Source organism: Lampetra fluviatilis, chromosome 34, assembly GCF_964198595.1.
Source record: "Lampetra fluviatilis chromosome 34, kcLamFluv1.1, whole genome shotgun sequence".
Taxonomy (NCBI): domain Eukaryota; kingdom Metazoa; phylum Chordata; class Hyperoartia; order Petromyzontiformes; family Petromyzontidae; genus Lampetra; species Lampetra fluviatilis.
In genome coordinates this window covers 9,411,429-9,429,831 of record NC_136308.1, presented here as the reverse complement: position 1 = coordinate 9,429,831, position 18,403 = coordinate 9,411,429, and the positions used below count along the sequence as shown (strand labels likewise).

General features: G+C 48.9%; 1 protein-coding gene across 1 annotated transcript in view; it reads right to left on the bottom strand.

Moving 5' to 3' along the window:
* Window positions 1-17,400, bottom strand: part of CCNQ (cyclin Q) — a 29,900-nt gene extending 12,500 nt beyond the window's left edge. Inside the window, exon 1 of the mRNA XM_078872466.1 lies at window positions 17,368-17,400. The gene's annotated coding sequence lies outside the window, so the exon portion shown is untranslated. The remainder of the gene's footprint in view (window positions 1-17,367) is intronic.
* Window positions 17,401-18,403: the final 1,003 nt, after the last annotated feature.

Sequence of the window (18,403 nt, the reverse complement as noted above, 5' to 3'; positions counted from 1 at the left end):
AAGTCCCATGGGTAACCGGTTAAACTGGAACAGCCCCCCTGGAGTCCGAAATGCTGTCTTAGGTTTCGACTCTTCGTCGAGCGGCAACTGCCAAAACCCCGATAACAAATCAAGAGTCGAAAAATATCGCGCACCAGACAATGCATCGAGGGACTCATCCATCCTGGGGAGCGAATACGCGTCAGCCACAGAGATCTTATTCAGGCGACGGAAATCAACGCAGAATCGCAGGGACCCGTCCTGCTTCTTAACCAGCACAATAGGCGCTCCCCACGGGCTAGAGGAGGGCGAAATAATATCGGCTTCTAGCATATCGTTAACAGCCGACTGAACATGTTCCTTCTCCACGGGACTCAGTCGGAAGGGATTTAGCCTGACCGGCGCCGCATCGCCCGTTTCAATGTGATGGTGCAACAAATCCGTGCACCCAATGTCATACTTATGTTTACTGAATACATCAGAGAATTCAATGAGCAACTCGCGCAGCGCACCCAACTGCGCCGCCGACAAATCGTCCGAGGCGGCACATAACGAATGGACCCACTCAAGGTCTTCCCTTGGCTCAACGTTCCGCGCGGGGCTCGAGCCCACCTGCGCAACCAACCCATCATCCCCAGGGACCTGCGCCGCGTGAGCCAGCACGGTGCCCTGCGGAATGACAGCTGGTCGCGACCCCGCGTTCAAAACCATCACAAACGGATCCCTGTCAGCCCGCACCAAAGTGTGAGCCACCGATAAATCAAGACCCCCGACAGCCTTGTTAGAAGGACCCAAAAGCATACTCTGTCCCGAAGCCTCCCTCACCCATGGTTTCCGCAACCGGAGGGGAATCAACATCTGTGAACCCGGGGGCACTTGCACTGTCTGCGTCGCCACCGCTTGTATCGTAGCGCATGCCGTCCGAATGTCAGTAGGGCCCATCAAAAATGAAATCCGGCGACCCGATGGCAGTTCAATGCATCGTTGATCGATAAGAATTTTAATGGGCATTTTAGCCAAAAAGTCAGTGCCCAAAAGACACGGAACTGCCAAAGAAGACGAAACGAAAACGGGTCCCGACAATTTGATATCTCCAATGCAAATGGACGCCCTAACCTGACCGATAATGCCCAACGATCCCCCATTAGCGGCGTAAAATGGCACATCCACTGGAAGCAGCGGACGACATTGGACCGGAAGAATATTATAAATGAGGTCCGATATAATAGTTGCCGATGCCCCCGTGTCCACTAACACCCTAATCTCAACCCCATCAATAGATCCCGTAACAACGGACGAACCCGCCGAAGCAGCCACAATTCTATGCCCCAATTCCGCCCATTCAATGTCTCCCTGGTCCCGGCCGAACCCCCCTCGCCGAACCGAATCCCCGAACCTTAACCGGCCCTCCTCTGCCGCAACGCGGCGTCCCATGTGTGCCGAATAAACAGGCCGAGCGTGTGAGGTGCCGCGACTTGCCGGGGATTGTAGAGATGACTTGGGCTCTCGGTCGTCGTCCAGCCGAGCTCCCATGGCGCGCTGCCGCGGAGCGCGGCACCCGGACGCCACGTGGCCCCGGAGGCCGCAGTTATAGCACGTGACGAGGGTCGGAGTAGATCTTGATTGCTCCGACTTTCGGCCCGATCGCAGAGGCGACCGGGCCCCCGGCCTCCAGTCCCCTGGTCGTCCCGTGGCGAACGCCTCCTCTCGTGGGCTGACGACTTGGGGTTCGGCGACCACCAAACCCGGGGCTGCGACGACAGCAGCGTTGCAACCAACGCCTTGCTTCCGTTGTAGGGCCTCGTGCGCTTGAATACTCGTGGCGACTCTCAAAGAAGAAATATCAATCTCGTCAGCTGCGTTGATAGGGACCCCCAGGTCCTGCGCCAACTTGAGCAGCTGCTCCAAAACCATCGCGTCTTGGCAGCATCAGCAAGAGCCAGCAACGCCGTGCGATAGGCCAGCGCGGTCTCCGTGGCCGCTTTCCGTCTTGCGTAGAACTGATGGCGGCACGTAGAGGGAGGCCCGTAGACCCTGGCCAACAAACCCAGCGCATCCTTCAGCGTGGAGCGGTCCGACTTCCGTGCAGCCCTGAAGGCCGCGAGCGCATCGTCGTCCAGCATGGCGGGCAATGCCCGCAGCGCCGTAGCATCGGACCACGCTGACATCTCTTGATGCGCCAAAAACCTTCGCTGAAATTGGCCCCAGTCTCCGCCTTCCGCCTTGAAGGCTGACAACGTGGGCAGGCGCTGCTGAAAAATGAAGTCATCCGCCTCGTGGTTCCTCTCCGCCTGTCCGTCGGTGTCTAAGATGGCGGCTCCAGCAGCAGACGTAAGATGGCGGACCCCCTCGCGCGCTGATGACGTCGATGCGCGCGCTTGGGAACCCACCACCACGTGGCGCTCGCCGTTCCCGCCAAAAGTAGGCCCAGGCGCAATGGCGGGAATCCCCCATTCGTTTTGGCGGGAATCTGCAGGGCGACCTTGTAAAATGTCCCCCACCGTCCCCGCTCCTCCCGACGAGCTGATCTCCGCCAAGATGGACGCGGCGGCGAGCAGCAGCTCCGCCAGTCGGGAGTTCGCCTCACGAAGCCCGGCGTCTGTCCCCGGTCGCTCGGCCGGCGCCGTCGACGGACCCTGCAGCGTGGGCAAGTCCTCTTCCTCACCCCCCGCCACCAGCGGCCCCGAGTCGTCCAGGTCTTCCTCGCGGTCAATCCCGTGGGTCCTACGGGTCTTCCTCGTCTCCATACTTGGAAGCCCGTTTCACTTCTGACGCCAGATGAAGTATTGGAAAATGACGGCAGGAAACTCCTTGACGGGAACACACTTCTTTTATTAAATCTTGACTTGTAACAATACAACGCGTGGCCTCTCTTCTTCACAATGCGCTTCTCTTGACTCTGGATTCTGTGCTGCTGGCTCTCTGTGCCTCGTGTAGACTCCGCGCCTCGGCTACACTCCTCTCTCGCCTCGTGTAGACTCTGCGCCTCTGCTACACTCTCCACTCGCCTCGTGTAGACTTTGCATCTCTCTCTCTGGCTACACCGTACGCATACTCGGCTCGTGTAGACCTTCCTCTCTCTCTGGCTACACCGTATGCATACTCGGCTCGTGTAGACCGTTCTCTCTCGCTGGCTACACACTATACATTACTCAGCTCGTGTAGACCGTTCTCTCTCGCTGGCTACACACTATACATTACTCAGCTCGTGTAGACCGTTCTCTCTCGCTGGCTACACACTATACATTACTCAGCTCGTGTAGACCGTTCTCTCTCGCTGGCTACACACTTATACCTTACTCTCCTCTACTCTCCATTACTCTCCTCTCCGGGCTCTATCTCTGCACCTTCGTCTTCATTCTTAGATGGTTCCACTTCTGCCCCTGCTCCTCTGTGCATCACCTTATATACCCCTTCTTCCCGGGAGACGGAGCGGATGCGGACCTCAACGTCGGCACCGCTCCTCAGTTACCCAATCCCCACGCGCTATCCCTACGATCCGGTTCCGCTCAGCGCGTGTTTCCACTCCCCGACCAATCACACCGCGCTGCTACCCGATCACTCCCTCTGGGCGCGTCACCGGCACACAGCCAATCAGCAGCACTACCCCCACCCGCGCACTGACGCCTGCTCCTCCCCGTCAGCGCGCGTCACCACACACACACCCGTACATACGCGCTGGCACACGACATATACACCCAGCGCGTATCACCACTACATGTGTAACTGGCCCTGCCTTAATCACACAAGCGTACGCAAACTCAATTGGGGGAAGGGATAAGAGTGGGATCAATTTAAACTCGAAGCACAATCCATTTTTTTTTTAAATCGTCCTTCCAATCGTAACAATATTATTCTGCCAGGCTTTTGACTTTGGAGCTGTTATTTCCAAAATGTTCTTTTTAAGAGCATTAACCAAAAACATCAAAAATGTTGCGGAAAAGAGAAAAAAACCCACACCGACGCGTTTAAAGTCATAACAAAACGAGGGGAAAGAAAACAAAGGCAAGGAAAACAAGGCTACCTTTTCCCGTCCCGTCAATAAGCACACAATCGGAGTGCGAGGGCGCGGTGCCACACAGCCTCAATTAAACAGGAAGGTTTGTCGGACCTCGACAAACACTAAACGACCCCGCGAGCAATTGTAAGTGAAACTGCCAACGGCCTCTGCCATTTACGGTGCCTTTTTTTTGTTGGCGCCTCTTGCTAAAAAAATCAATACTCGCTAATCCCAGCCAACCCATTGCTGGGGACTTCGGTCGAGTAGACTGCCTGTTACCATCTCATCCATCAGTCCATGGCACCGTCTTCAACCATCAGCGGCACTGGCAGGTGTACAAAAAAAACACTTCTCGCTCTCCGACGGTGGGTATAATAGCTAACTACATTATCAGCTCAGAGGGTGCCCCAGTCTGTCAGGTCGGGGCCCCCAATATTTGATTTGTCTCTCATGGTGGGTGTCAAGGGGCCCAAACTCGTAGCTTTGGCCACCCCTTGCTCGTTACGCCATTATCCGATTTAATGAGAGTTTTTTTTGGGTTTGATCGCGTAAGTATATCAATGTGTCGTTAAACCCGTCCCCCACCTGACACAGCCAATTAGTAAGGGTTGTCACGTAAACAGAACATGCCAATTCGTCACTAGTATAGTACACCGGTGTGTTGGAGAACCAAGTCACAACATTTACAATCTGAGTTCGACGCTTCGCCAGTAATTACAAATAGCTTAATCAGGTGACAGCCAAATTTTTGGAGAAGTCCACCTGTTTCGTTCCTTATATAGAGGCGTAGATGTGGTGACCACACTTCTATGCTCTTGAGTCAACGCACATGATGCATGCTCATTATGCGAGTCCATTGATCTTGTCCTTCCTGTCCATTGCGTGTATTAAAACGGTAATCCCTATTATTGATAATATTGGTCGTGGAAGCCTACGTGTTAAACTGCTCTCCAATTCCTCCCTCGCACTGACTGTTCCTCGTATTCCCTGCCATCATCTCCTTTTCACAAGTCCTCGCAATCTTCCTCCATTCAAGAAATGTGTCAACTCTTATCTATCACACCTTCCGTAGTGCTGTTTGTGGCTGGCCGTTTTGGCCTGTTGTGCTCCGAAACCGTGATTAAAACACGTCTGCTCTACTTCTCTAAACATGCCGGTGACAGGGTTGACATCTTTAACAAATTTGACCTCTATTTCCCATGGTAAACAGAGCAGAATGAGTGAAATAAATAACATTACTATTACTAAACTTGTATATATAATATGCTATGTAAGAGGCCACTGAGCAATCACGTAACTTATCCACTTGCCAGGAGAATAATTAAATGGTATTTGTACGCACAATATAATTTGGGCTGTGTTCCCTCCATTGCCTTTTCACTCTAACTTGCCCACGACATGTTAAGAATAATCTGCTTTAGATTGTTAGACGATGACGAGGATGGAGATACTGAATGTAGCTGTAACCACACACACACATATATAATTACTGTATAACAATACGGCTCGAATTTATGGGTAGGTGAGCACACACTAGGGAAACAAGCCCCCTTTCACTCACAAAATGAGACCTTGGACTGTGTGACTGATGAGAAGTTACCCAGGACGTTGGTTTTACAGTGTTCGTTTGCCCAACAACATGACGCAAAGCCACACCACCGCCCATACTCTACAAATATACACAGCATTTTATATAGGAACCTACAAATATACACAGCATTTTATATAGGAACCTTATGGGGGTACTCAGGGGTGCCATAGGACCCCAGCTCTCGCATAATGTCCCTGATGCAGTCATTTTTAGTCTGTTGATGGTCGGCGATGCGGCAATCGACTCATCTCGACGAGCTATACACGATGAACATTTCAAAGTAGAATTTTTCAATGATATATTTTTGTATGCTCATGTTTGGCGTTTCGACATCGCTGAGTGGCACTGATGTCGGATTGATTGGTACCCCAGTCGCGGAGTTAAGTACACCCCTAGAAAAAAATTGTGTCCCAGAAATAAAATTTTTAATTGCCTCGGCCATTTAGTATTATTTGGTACCCGGGGGTACCGCCATAAAGATAATTTATATAACGATGGCAACGATCGGAATTACACCGATAGATAGACCGAGAGATAGGGAGAGAGGAGCTCATGGATCGGAGAATGTACGCAACGTTTTGGAGACGTCGCATTTATGGGTAAAAAAAAAAGTAAAGCCGGCTTGGGGCAAGGGGACTCGTCGCTGGAAAAGGACGACGGGACGGTGGTCGACTAACAACGGAGCGACAGCCAAAGAAGGGAACATGACGAGCCATACACACAGAGAGAGGATGTCCTAGTGCGGAGACGGAGCGGTGAATTCAGCTCGCGCGCGGGTTGCTGGCTGGCTGGAGGAGGGAGGCGTTCGTCCAGCAGTAGCTAGATCGTGGCCGATGACGATAACCACGATAACTTGTGGAACACAACAGCCATTGTGTTGCTTTCATTTACGATGCTGCGTGTTCCCGTTCGTTTATGGCTTTGCCCGAACGCTCAGTGGGACTAAACGCCGGGCTGGAGGAGGAGGAGTGGTGGTGGGGGGGTTGGTGGTAGGGGTAGTGGTTTTGGGGTTCTGGGCGGTGCTACTTTGGGGTGTACTCTCACCACTCGTTGCTCCTCCTGAGGAGCGGTGCGTGAGAGGGAGGGCATCACTCGGCAAGCGCGCTTGGAAGGGCGTCTGTTGCTCGGAGCAGAGGGTGACCTCTGTATAGGTGAGTGAACTATACTCACCTACTCACTCACCGACGTGGTCACTCACCTACTCGCTCACCGACGTGGTCACCCACCTACTCACTCACCGATGTGGTCACTCACCTACTCACTCGTTGGATCACTTATTCAGCAGCTCATTTCCTAGCTTACCTGCACACCAAAATCGCTCACGTTTATTTCGTGACACGTTTACTCATTCGCTCACTGATCTACAAACCCACTCACTCACCTGTCCCTTCATTTAATAACTCAAGTACTGTATGCAGTTATTTATCTGCTTATACACTCACTCAGCTGCTCACTCGTTAAATACATTATTCACCTACTCACTAACTTAATTACCGAATAACTCACCCGCTCTATTTTATAACTCGATTACCTGCTCACTCACTCATGTTGTCACGCACTCACACTCTCATTCCGTCACCTACTGACTCATCCACTCCATCACTCCCTGGACTATTCACCGACTCATCTGCTCATTCACCAACTCTCTCAATCACTGACTCACTCACCCAATCAAACTCGTGCTCCTCCATTTAAAAGCTCACTCACCTGGCTCACCAACTTACTTACCTACCCATATATTCACCCACTCATTAATTCATTCACGAACTCACTCGCATATTCTCTCACTCAATTGTATCCACTTCCTCTTTTACTCACTCACTTATGGAATCACCAACTCGCACACCCACTATACTCACGTATTCGTCCACTTACTCACCTATTCCTTCACTCGGTCCACCTCACCCATCCAAACATTCACCTATTTACCCGTTCACTTCCCTACTCACCCATACACTCACCCCACTCATCGACTCACCCCACTGACATGGACAGCCCTTTGTCAATCCACTGCTGGATGAGGGCCACCCCACGCTCTGCGGGTAGTGGGAGTTTGCTTGATGGTAAACAAAACCAAACATCTTCGGCATGAGTTTGTGAAGGCAGTGACCACGGGAGTACAAAGTAATTAATATCTAACATCTATTCGTCCGTTATAATATTAATGCATCCATCATGTTCGCCTAAAAGGTGAAGGCGCAGACGTGGTTTTACGAAACCACTCTGCTGAGCGGACTTTGAGAGAGTGCCATATCCCCTTGTATGCCCGAGTGATGCGCCTTCTCGTCTGCCCTTGTGTGCACGGCGATGAGCTGTCCGTGGCCACTCTGGCTTTCACCCAGACGACGTGAAACAACTTGGGCAGGCAGACATCAGCGAGCTGAGCCCAATCAAGAACCGGCAACATCGGCAGCGGCTGACAACGCTGTACCTACACACTCGAGGGAGACAGCGGGCGGCTCAATTGAGTTCCCGAAGAAGCTCTCATGACGAGGAGTGAAACGTCGGACGTCGTGCTGGACAACGCGCGGGGCGGCACAACCCAAAACTACATCGGAGAGCTACATCAGTGCTGTGTATACCCAGTAAATATTCGACGTTGGTCCAACGGTTCCTAACCACAATGTTGGCATATTTACTGGGCATTTACTCACATATTCAGTACATCAGTCCACTATAATAACGCATTCATACGTCAACCGCGTTTGTTCAGCGTGTCAATGCGCACCGTTCTCCCATTAGTCCACGCAGTCGCGCAAACCGCCAAGGAGGCAGTCGCGGACTCCACGTCTCGCCCTTCTTTCTCCCTTCCACTCCTCGCTCTCGTTGCGCAAGAACCACTAGATGGGCAAAGTCCACGCGCGTCTGGCGCCCCCCGGGTCGCTCCAAGCAGAAGCCGCATGCGTCCTGCTCCCAGAGACAGCGAGCGAGAAGGTCAAGGGACTAAGGATGACGCACGCTCGCACATGGCCTCCCTCAACCGTGCCTTACTTGGGCTGTCTGAGCCTTAGCCATTTCTGCCGAGTACGAATCTTGCGGCGGGGCTGAACCTGGATAGTGTGCAAGGATGGGTGACCACCATGCAAGGAAGAGGTTGTCATCATAGGCTGTGGATCTATGATGTGGGCACCAATGCACGAGCATAGGCCTAGGTAAACAAAAAGGCTAAAACAAGTTGGAGGGTCACACTTTTCTGGAGCCCAAAGGAGATAAATTGTCATTTTCTGAACATTGTGTGGTTATTAACATCGTCTTGACTATATTTGTACAAATTTACGCTTCTCTAGCCCCTTGGAGTACATAATTTGAATGGGCATTAGCTGGAGGTCAATCAGAATCAGAATATTGATTTATACTGGAGAAATCCGATGAGCTATAAAGCTCTTTTTCACAGATGTCCAGTAGGGGCTAGGGGTAAGAACGTTGGGTGGCTCAGAAATCTAAGTACAGAGCCGAGTTTGAATCCAGGCAGTTGCTCGTGATTAAACCAGGTTCCCAACGGTGGTGAGTTGATGATATAAGACCAGTCACCAATAGCTGCACAAAAAAATGTATCATTAAATTTGGTTCTGTTCATAATTTGGCAAAATTTCAGATCTGAGACGAAAAAAATATCAGTTTGACTGCCAAGCGACGAACATTACTCTTTGTGGCAGGGTGGCTGGGAAAGTGCTGCCCCCAACTGTGTCCAACAGAGATCACGTGAAGGGATCTCAGAGGCAGTTCCATGATATCCAATTCCGTGGGCTGTTCTAAAATACGAAGGGTGGTGGTACTGCTCTGATACATTTCCGAGTGTATTCTTTGTCTCGTGACATGACACCGATAGCACCATCGGGACAAAATTGGGGGAAAAACACCAAAACGAACTGATGTCACCTAACTCATCCACCATCGTCTTGCAGACTAATGATAACCACCGTCGCCCATGTTGTATTGCTACTTCCCTGTGACAGCACCATGCCGAGCCTCCTACCCTCGGCGCTGCTCCTCCTGGCTCTGAGCGCCCACTGCTGCAGCCTCTACTCACCGGGCCTCGCCACCACACCGCACCTGGACAGGTGGCGGCAGCAGCACCGACGACCGAGGGCGGTGACCTCACAGCAGCCCCCGGCTTTGCTCACGGCGCAAGGAGGACCACGGGTCACGCTGGACGAGGGGAGCCCGGCGCCCGGCGAGGAGGGACAGAGCAGCGGGAATAACGAGCCGGTGGATGGGGGAGGCGGTGAGGCCATGGGCGGGAGCTCAGCCGCCACCACGCTGGACCCCGGTCACCCCCTTCGACCCACCACCCCATTATTTAGTCGGGCAACCGAGTCAGGTGAGGATAAATGTGATCTCGCGCCTCCCTTGAGAGACGCTGCCCTGGTGGAGCGGTCGGCACAGTTGGGCTTGCGATCCAGAGGTCGCCGGTTCCAGATGAATTACAGAATGGGCAAGGTCGTGTGCGGTGAAGTGAAGTGTGGGTGCTTTCACCTCTTTTAAAGCATATTGACCAGTGTACAGCGTTGTACAGGTGTATTGCAACCCCCCAATTCATTGACCCCCCTAACATTTTTTCCTTTGTATATTCATTTCTGTTATAAATAAATCTTACTTTAGAAATATGCAGTTTTAGAGAATGAAATAGGGGTCACAAGGCTTCATCCTGTAAAAGAGTAGGCCAAATGCCCCTAGTGGGCACCCATTCTGCCAGCAGTGATGTGAGAAAACAACTGAAAGAATCTCACCATTTACTTTCCCTTTGCAGTGGAACACGATCCTTATGCAAATACTAGTTTATAAAGCCAGGCAAACGTTTTCAATAAATATAATAATTAAACACATATGATTTTTTACAATGTTTATTGTGGAACACTAAGAGGTCCCAATATTTCCCTATAAAGATATTCCTTGTAAAACTATAATTAGAGATGTTTTTATGAGCTGTCCTTGATGGGCTCCATTCATTACTTTGACTTTTACATTGCCCGACTGTGTAGCCCTGGAAAAAGCAACATTATTGACCATGACCACAAAAAAAAAGTTATTGACGACTTGATTGAACTTCTTATATTTAAAGATATACCCATCGGAAACTGCTCAATTTAAATATTCCGTTATTTTTTTATTAGACAGAACAATACTTCATGAACTTAATACTCTATGAGGGGAAGCTCCTATCTTTTACTGTTTTGAATTATTCAGCTTTGAACGTAATAAAATGCTTCTTTTTTTCGTTCAAATCCGATTGAATCCGAAATATCTCAAAAACAATTAAAGATAGAACAATGGTTCTCGCTTAAATTGTATTTGATGTTTAACGCTCTATCAAATGAAAAAAAAGCAATCTTATATTCTGAATGGTTTCTGAATGACATGCACGTTTATGGGGCACTTAAAGGCGAGATTTGGGGTCCTTAAAATAAAAAATCTCGGATTTTCAGATTGTTCCTGTTGTTTGTGTCCTAAAAGCTACATATGTACCAAATGTCAGCGTTCTACCTTGTCAGGAAGTACCCTCGAGGTTTTTGAGACGTACAGATGAAAGTCTATATTTAGATTGCCTCGTGTATGAAGGCATTGAGGGGGTTGTACGCAGGGCCGGATTAAGGTTCATGTAGGCCCTAGGCCCTTCCGTTTTGTAGGCCTTCACTGATACCTCTGTACAGTTGGTGCTGCTGCCCCGTGTTACTACCGCCACTGTCACTCGCTAAAGCTGATTTAAAAAAAAAACTGTCTCCGATCAACCATAGGACAACAACGACTCTATATTGAGAATGAGATTGTGCGAAAAACACCATTTGAAGATGTTATTTGCTAATTTTGCAATGAAAAAAAAATCTCCAAAAGTTCATCTCCGGTGTTAATTTCTCTCACCTAATGAAAACAACGATTGACATTGACATGATTCTGCCTCTTTGTACATAAACTGTGGCTATCCTTGCTATATAAATGTATTTATTTACGAAGATATCTTGGTTACATTTTTTGTTATCATACAAAGAAACACGTGGTCACATTTTGTTTTCGTAGGCCCTTTAGTTTTCGTAGGTCCTAGTAAGGCACTGTGCCTATTGTATAACACGGCCCTGGCTGTACGGCAAAGGATGCGGCACCACAACGGGGAGCTACGGGGATAAGACTCCCCGACTTGCGGTGCTTAATGTGAATGCCAACACAGCATCACCGAGTGGACAGAGCCCTGGGGCCCTACAAGCTCGTGGATGTGACGTGGGGTGCGATAGGCGGACAGCCACAAGGCTGTCAGTTGAAGGCAGTGAAGGGGGTGGAAGGGCAGTGAAGGAAGTTGAAGGGCAGATAGAAGGGGGTGGAAGGATGGCTAAGAGGCAGTTAGGCCTGCAGAAGAAGAGGCTGGGTTGTGTGAGCTGTAACATCAAGTTGCATAATAATAATATCATAAATATAGAAGTGTCACAGTGGAAGTAGACACGCGGTTGTTCCAGGCGTGGAACAGTATATTTAGTAAAACATTTTACCCATTTGGGTTCAAACGTGCACTATTGCCGGAGTCTTCTATTACTGTGTGTGCGTGTATATCCATATTAGTACAAATTAGGCGGCATTACACGTTTATCTCACCTTCCTGACGTCGTCGACACGTTTTGTATAAATAATGCCCCATGATATAGCTGCTCACCGCCGAGCGATACATGCTCTGGTAGTGCATTGTCTTTGTTTTGACGTTCTCTGCTCTGACACTGGTGGGACGAGGCCATACATAAGGCTGCTTGTCTCTGGTGTAGACCGATCAGTTTCAAAGACAATGCATATTTAATTATAATTATATATGCATTGTCTTTGAATACGATCAAAGCATGTTTGTTTGTATATATGTTCACCACAGGTCCGTGTGGTTAATGCAGACTTTATTCCTTGCAAAAGGTTAATATTTGTTGTTTGAACATCTTAACACCTCCGGTGTTATTATTGCCCCCAGAGAAGGTTTAACCTATTCTTATTGCTCATACGCTTTATACAACACGAGGGGGAAGGGGTGGGGTGGGTTGTTAAGTCTCATCGTTAATTTTTGGCTTCGACCAGATTCGTGTCGTTAAACCTTTCCACCACTAAACGCTGCATCTGCAGTACACGCTCAATCTGGGCGTGAGAATTGTTCTTGGACTCATCTGTGAGTGGGCTGAATCAAGAATAATTGGCGCCTCGTTCAACGCTTGGACACGAGACGAATAAAAATTGTTTGGCTCTCAGCGAACTTGTGCAAGTTGTACTTCTACTATATTCTTTGAGTCTTTCGGTAAAGCCACGTAGATTGAAAAATAATACAAAAATATCACGGCGTTTCGAGCGCAACACAAGCAATCATCAGGTGAAACAACTAAATTGTACTTCTACTCTTTATTAGTATTTATTTGAGCAACTTGCTTACCTTCTCTCTTACCTTGTATCTTTATTTATTTATTTTTGTTGTTGTTGATGACCCGCCCCTACTGGACACCTATGAAAAATAGCTTCATAGCTTATCGGATTCTTCCAGTCTAAATAAAGATTCTGATATATTTGGCCAAATCTTTGTGGCCTAACCAAAAAGTATATATTTTTAACATTTGCACAGGTACCATATATGAGCTTCGTAATAGAAGGCTATGCTGTTCCAAGACACCTCATTCAGGATGTGGTGAATAAGATTCACAGGCACAGATGTTTTATATCCTCGTAAATATATCATCATCAGCATTGCCAGCCATAATCAATCCACTGCTGGATTCAAGCCTCTCCACAACGTGTCAGTCATGGGGATCATTAAACATGCGGGTTAGTAAAGTGGGTGCGCAATAATTTTAAATTGGGTATTAAAAGTGGTCCAAGGTTGAGAAACACACCAACCATCAGCAACAGTTCACCCTTTCCAGATTGGCAAGATGTCATCTTCCTCGCCTGGTATACAGGAGGTCGTGGGTTCGATCCTGACCCTGATGCCTGTATATTTCGAATTGCATGTGCTCCCTATGGTCACGTGGAGTTTTCTCCGAGTCCACCAATTTTTACCTCTACATTTAGAAACACACGTTTAGAGTATTTGGCTGGAATCATTTTCCACACGACAAGCCACTTCGTTGAGCTATCATTTGTGGCCAGGTCGCTTCTGAAAAAGAGCTATATAGCTCAGTGGGTCTTACCTGGTAAAATAAAAAAAATAGTTTAGTCTTCATGAAAAGTGCATGGCGTGACCTGGGGAGCGGACAAACACATTACATGGCGGAGATATTGATCGATTTGTTATTTGCCAATGGAGGAACTTATTGACGGAAGTGTGAATTATTTCATTCAGGTGCAGGACCAAGGCTGTAGCCATGGAGTCAACATTGGGGGAGACCAAATCTTCCAGGGGGTCTGGGGGTCCCCCCAGAAAAAAATTCCTAGATTTGAAAACGAATTTCCTGCCTAAAATAACAAAAAAATTTACAAACACATAGGATGGACTTTTTATTTATTTTTTACAATAATGTCCAATAGTGTATTGTATTACATTTCTATTTTTTTCTTTTTTACCTTTTCTTGTTTCATTGTATGTAATGGCAGAGATTAGGGATTAATAAAGTACAACCATAACCACAATCATATAAACAGAAATCTATTTTATAGCAATATTTTGGGGGGGACATTTTGAGCATATTTTAATATTGGGGAGATGTGTCCCCCCCAATATATATTATAATTACGGCCTTGTGCAGGACTATTGATGTTTTTAAAAAAAGACTTTGCCATCATTGTCATCATCGATCGTATCACTTTTGATCAACTTCATTTGTTTTAGTTTTCATCATATAACTGGTAAATTATTTAAACTTTTTAATTCCACATTTAACTCGAGAACCAGCAGCTACAGTGGTGAGGCGGCGCAAATACAGCACCGTGATGATTAATTATCATAGTAATTTGGCACTCACGATTATTTTTAGCCAATGGGTCACTGAAGCGTATTTTAGTTGGCTATTTACAAAATGTAGCCTATCTAGTTATTTAGTCATTAGAGGTCGAATCATCTATGAATTCGCCGCCTGCCATGAGTGGATTGTTTACGCTCACTCAGGAACGCACGCTCACCACGGGAAACACCGCTCGGTCGCCCCATATTTAGACTGAGCCGGTGGAATTTATTTCAATTTGAGATTTAGCCCCGATAATCCGCCTTCCCAGTAAATAGCCGCACGGAATGGGCCACTCGTACTTACATTTGTTGGTGGTTTTTCTCTCTCTCTGTAATCCCGCAGGCTGGCTCGCTCCTAGTCAACTCGCCAGTTTATTGAGAATTCATATCTCAACTCATATTTAATGGCACAATCTTGATAAACACCAGCCACGTGGCTGAGCGGTAGAGCGAGCTGTTCGCCATCGTAAGGTTGCGAGTTCAAAGCTGGGTTGGGGAGTGGGTTGAATCAGCACCATCATTCCTTCAGTGGTAGATACAATTTCTACCACTTTGTGAGTGTTTTTTCTACTCTTGCCACAGCAGTGTTGAATGTCCACCACCGAAGTTCAGGGCTGCAAACCGGAGATAATCTCAGCAGTCCGTCAATGCTCATTTTGAGCAGGAAAAAAATCGCGTTAATTTCGGCTACTTGTGAAACGCAGCTCAGAATCGCAAAGCACGCGAACGACGACTCTCGCTTCGCGGACGCACCTCCACGCTCGCTCACAGCGCCCGCGCGGGTAACTGGGGCGGATAATGACCGTCGCATTGGGGACCTCAATTAGTGCCGCTGGGACGGGAAGCGAGCGAGTCGCCCACGGGGCCGTTCCTGCCATTTTCCCCGTGTTTACCCAAGCGCTGGGCCAACCCCCCCCCCCCCCCATGAGTGGCCAGCGGCCGGGTTTTTGTTAAGCGATGTTTTTTTCCTTTTCCCTCGGTAAAACTGCCCGACGCAGATGTCAGGATGCTCGCTCTGTGTGTAATGGTACAAGCGGGGGCCAAGGTTAGGAATTAATCGTCGCAATCATGATCAGAACGACTGCGACCACTAAAATGATCGTGATCTTCATGATCACGAATGCTAGCCACTTCACCATCAAGTGATTTCATAATGATCATGATCATCATCATCAGAATGATGACCACCAACTACTATAATTACGTTAAAGTCTCACATTGCTGCAAAGGGTAAATCGAACGTCAATCATATACTGTGCTTTTGTTTAATAAATAATACATTTTGATTTAAAGCTTTCGTGACTGCAGGGATTCATATTATTGGTTATTTCGGTAAAGTCACGTTGAAGGGAAACAATAAAATAATAAAAATATAAAACAATACAATTCTCACGACTTTTCGAATGCAACACAAGCAATCATCATCAGGTGTGAAAACCTTTGCCAATCCGCTGTTCGATGATGGTCGTGTGGGTTTCTACTCGATTCCGAGCCATGGTGAGGTGTTATCGGGGTGCCAGGAGATGGCAGTGCTGTGTCACCCCCTCGCGGAACGCGTGGTGGGTTTTCTAACGCTCCTCAGATTATATTTTGCCACGCGAAGCCACTCATGAACGGAATCGGCCAAATATCCGAATGCAAGCCTCTCCAGAAAAAAAAACACCCTCCTAATGAGACTCAGTGAGGCTTTCTTGCGGAAATCATTGTTGCGAGAGATGGCACGAACCAGACTCTGCCAACTCGTCCCTGCTACAGGGCAGCAATCGGCGCAGTGGTGAACGCACTGCGACATTTGAACCTTTTGGCGTGACCCCGGGGTCCCGTAAGCCCCCGGCTCTCGCATAAACTGCGTTGCGACGTCATTCTATGTCTGTTGAAGGCGAACGATACGGGGATCTATTCCTCTCCACTAGTACAACACGATGCGCTAATCAAAGTTTCAAAGTTTTTTTTCTTCTGCGCATTCGTCCTCGCTGCTGCGCTTGGACGTGACATGACAACAGAATGATCCGCGCCAGGCGGGTCGCGATGTTTGTGTGAGCGGTGGGACGGAGTCGCCAACAATAAATAGATTCATTACGATTTTAACTTCCGTTTATTCGGGACCCCGGGGTCCCACCATAACGTTCATATAGCCTTCGTATATCATCGGCAGCCAAAGTTAAATCCCCAGCCACGGCCGAACATCCACAGTGGGTAGTTAATACACCGATCCTGGGTCCACCGCTATTGCACCAACCTGCACTAAACCAGCATGGTGAAGTATGGTTAAACAAGTTCCGTGACTGACAATGGATTGGACGGGGGGAGTGGGGCAGATGCCTTCATCCAGCCGTGGATTGACAAAACGCTGGAATTTGACTTATTATCACTACAGTCTTTACGCAGTGGCCCATATCACCGGTGCCCTTGTGATTGCATCGTGCACCACTATTTGGGTTCACTGCGCTTTTTAAGTTGATTGTGCAACGGGGAGGGGGGGGGGCTGAGAAGGGACCCCCACTCTGTTATGAGATTCCCGCTAAAGCATAACAACAACACTGAGACCGGGGACGAGCCAAGCCCCATTTGCGGCACCGTGTACACACGCATTCCTCGCGTTGCGTGCAGGGTTACAGATCAATGCACAGCGGCTTCCTAGCACGGAGACGGAGGCGGCCCAATCAGATATCTCACGAGTCGTGCGCCACGTGGGGAGGGTGAACGTTAATGGTAGCAGTTTTTATAACAACAACAACAATCATAGCGGTACTTAGGGTTGCATGTATGCATGTTGAACTGCTTTCGCACCGTACGCTGACACTTTTTCCACTGTATACCGAACCGGGACCTGTTTCTCAGTCGGCGCGAGGTCTATCAGAACTGCGCAGTTTACTGCGATAACAGAATCCGAACCAACGAGACCACGTAGGTTTTCGAGGTCGTTTTCGAGTTGATGTCCAACGTTTCACTCCTCGAACTAGGAGCTTGTTCAGAAACCGATCCAGGAAAGTTCCAGATGCCTCCACATTGAGCGAAATGACGAACACCTATCCAACAGCACGCGGTACAACGGAAACACGGAGAACAAAATATGAATTTTACTTTTATACAGCCCATTGTCACCCAAGTGCAGTGGCAAGGCCTCCCCGTGCCGTGGCAGTTATGGGGGCTGTTTGACCATACTTCACCTTGCCAGTCAGTGGGGGTTGGTTAAGGCGGCACCCCAAAACTGGTTCAGATATGGCTCGCCGCTTATGTTAACTGTGACTGAGAATCAAACTCATTACGCCTGCTTTGGAGTCGAGTGTGCTAACCACTGTGACACCGCTCATCGCCGATGTATTTATGTGGACAATACAGGAGGATTTGAATTTTGAGTGAAGTGAAGAATGAAATAAAATTGTAACGTTTTCTTTGGTGTGCAGTCATTGGAGTCCACTCCACTCGAGAACTCGTTTGCATCACAGGCAGCTGAAACCTGGGTTCAAACCCAGGATCTCAGCGCTCTGGCCTCACGAGTTGTGATGTTTATGTATTTAGCGACAATTTGTGTTCGGATCACCGACTCTCACCCTCTCACGCTCCTCCTATTCCTCCACTAATCCCGCGTGTTTTTGTTTTGTTTTTCGCCAGCAGGTGACCGCACGCCTCCTCCGCACTTCGACCCAGGCAATGACACCGATGCTAACCGAAACAGCAGTAGAGATGGCAGCAGCGAGGAGGGCAGCTCATGGACAAGGCCCCTTGCCTGCTCCGCGCTGCCCGCCTTCACGTTCCTGCTCCTCTGGGGGCTCTTCAACTGCGCCATCTTCGCGCGGCGTGGGGTGGTCGCCCCTGCCGCCGCCGCCGACCGTCTGCGCTGCTTCGCCGCCACCGCCAACGCGCTCCTGCTCGCGTTCGCGGGCCTCCGCGTCACCCTCACGGCGCTCGTGCTCTGGTCGGCCGAGCTGCAGGGGCT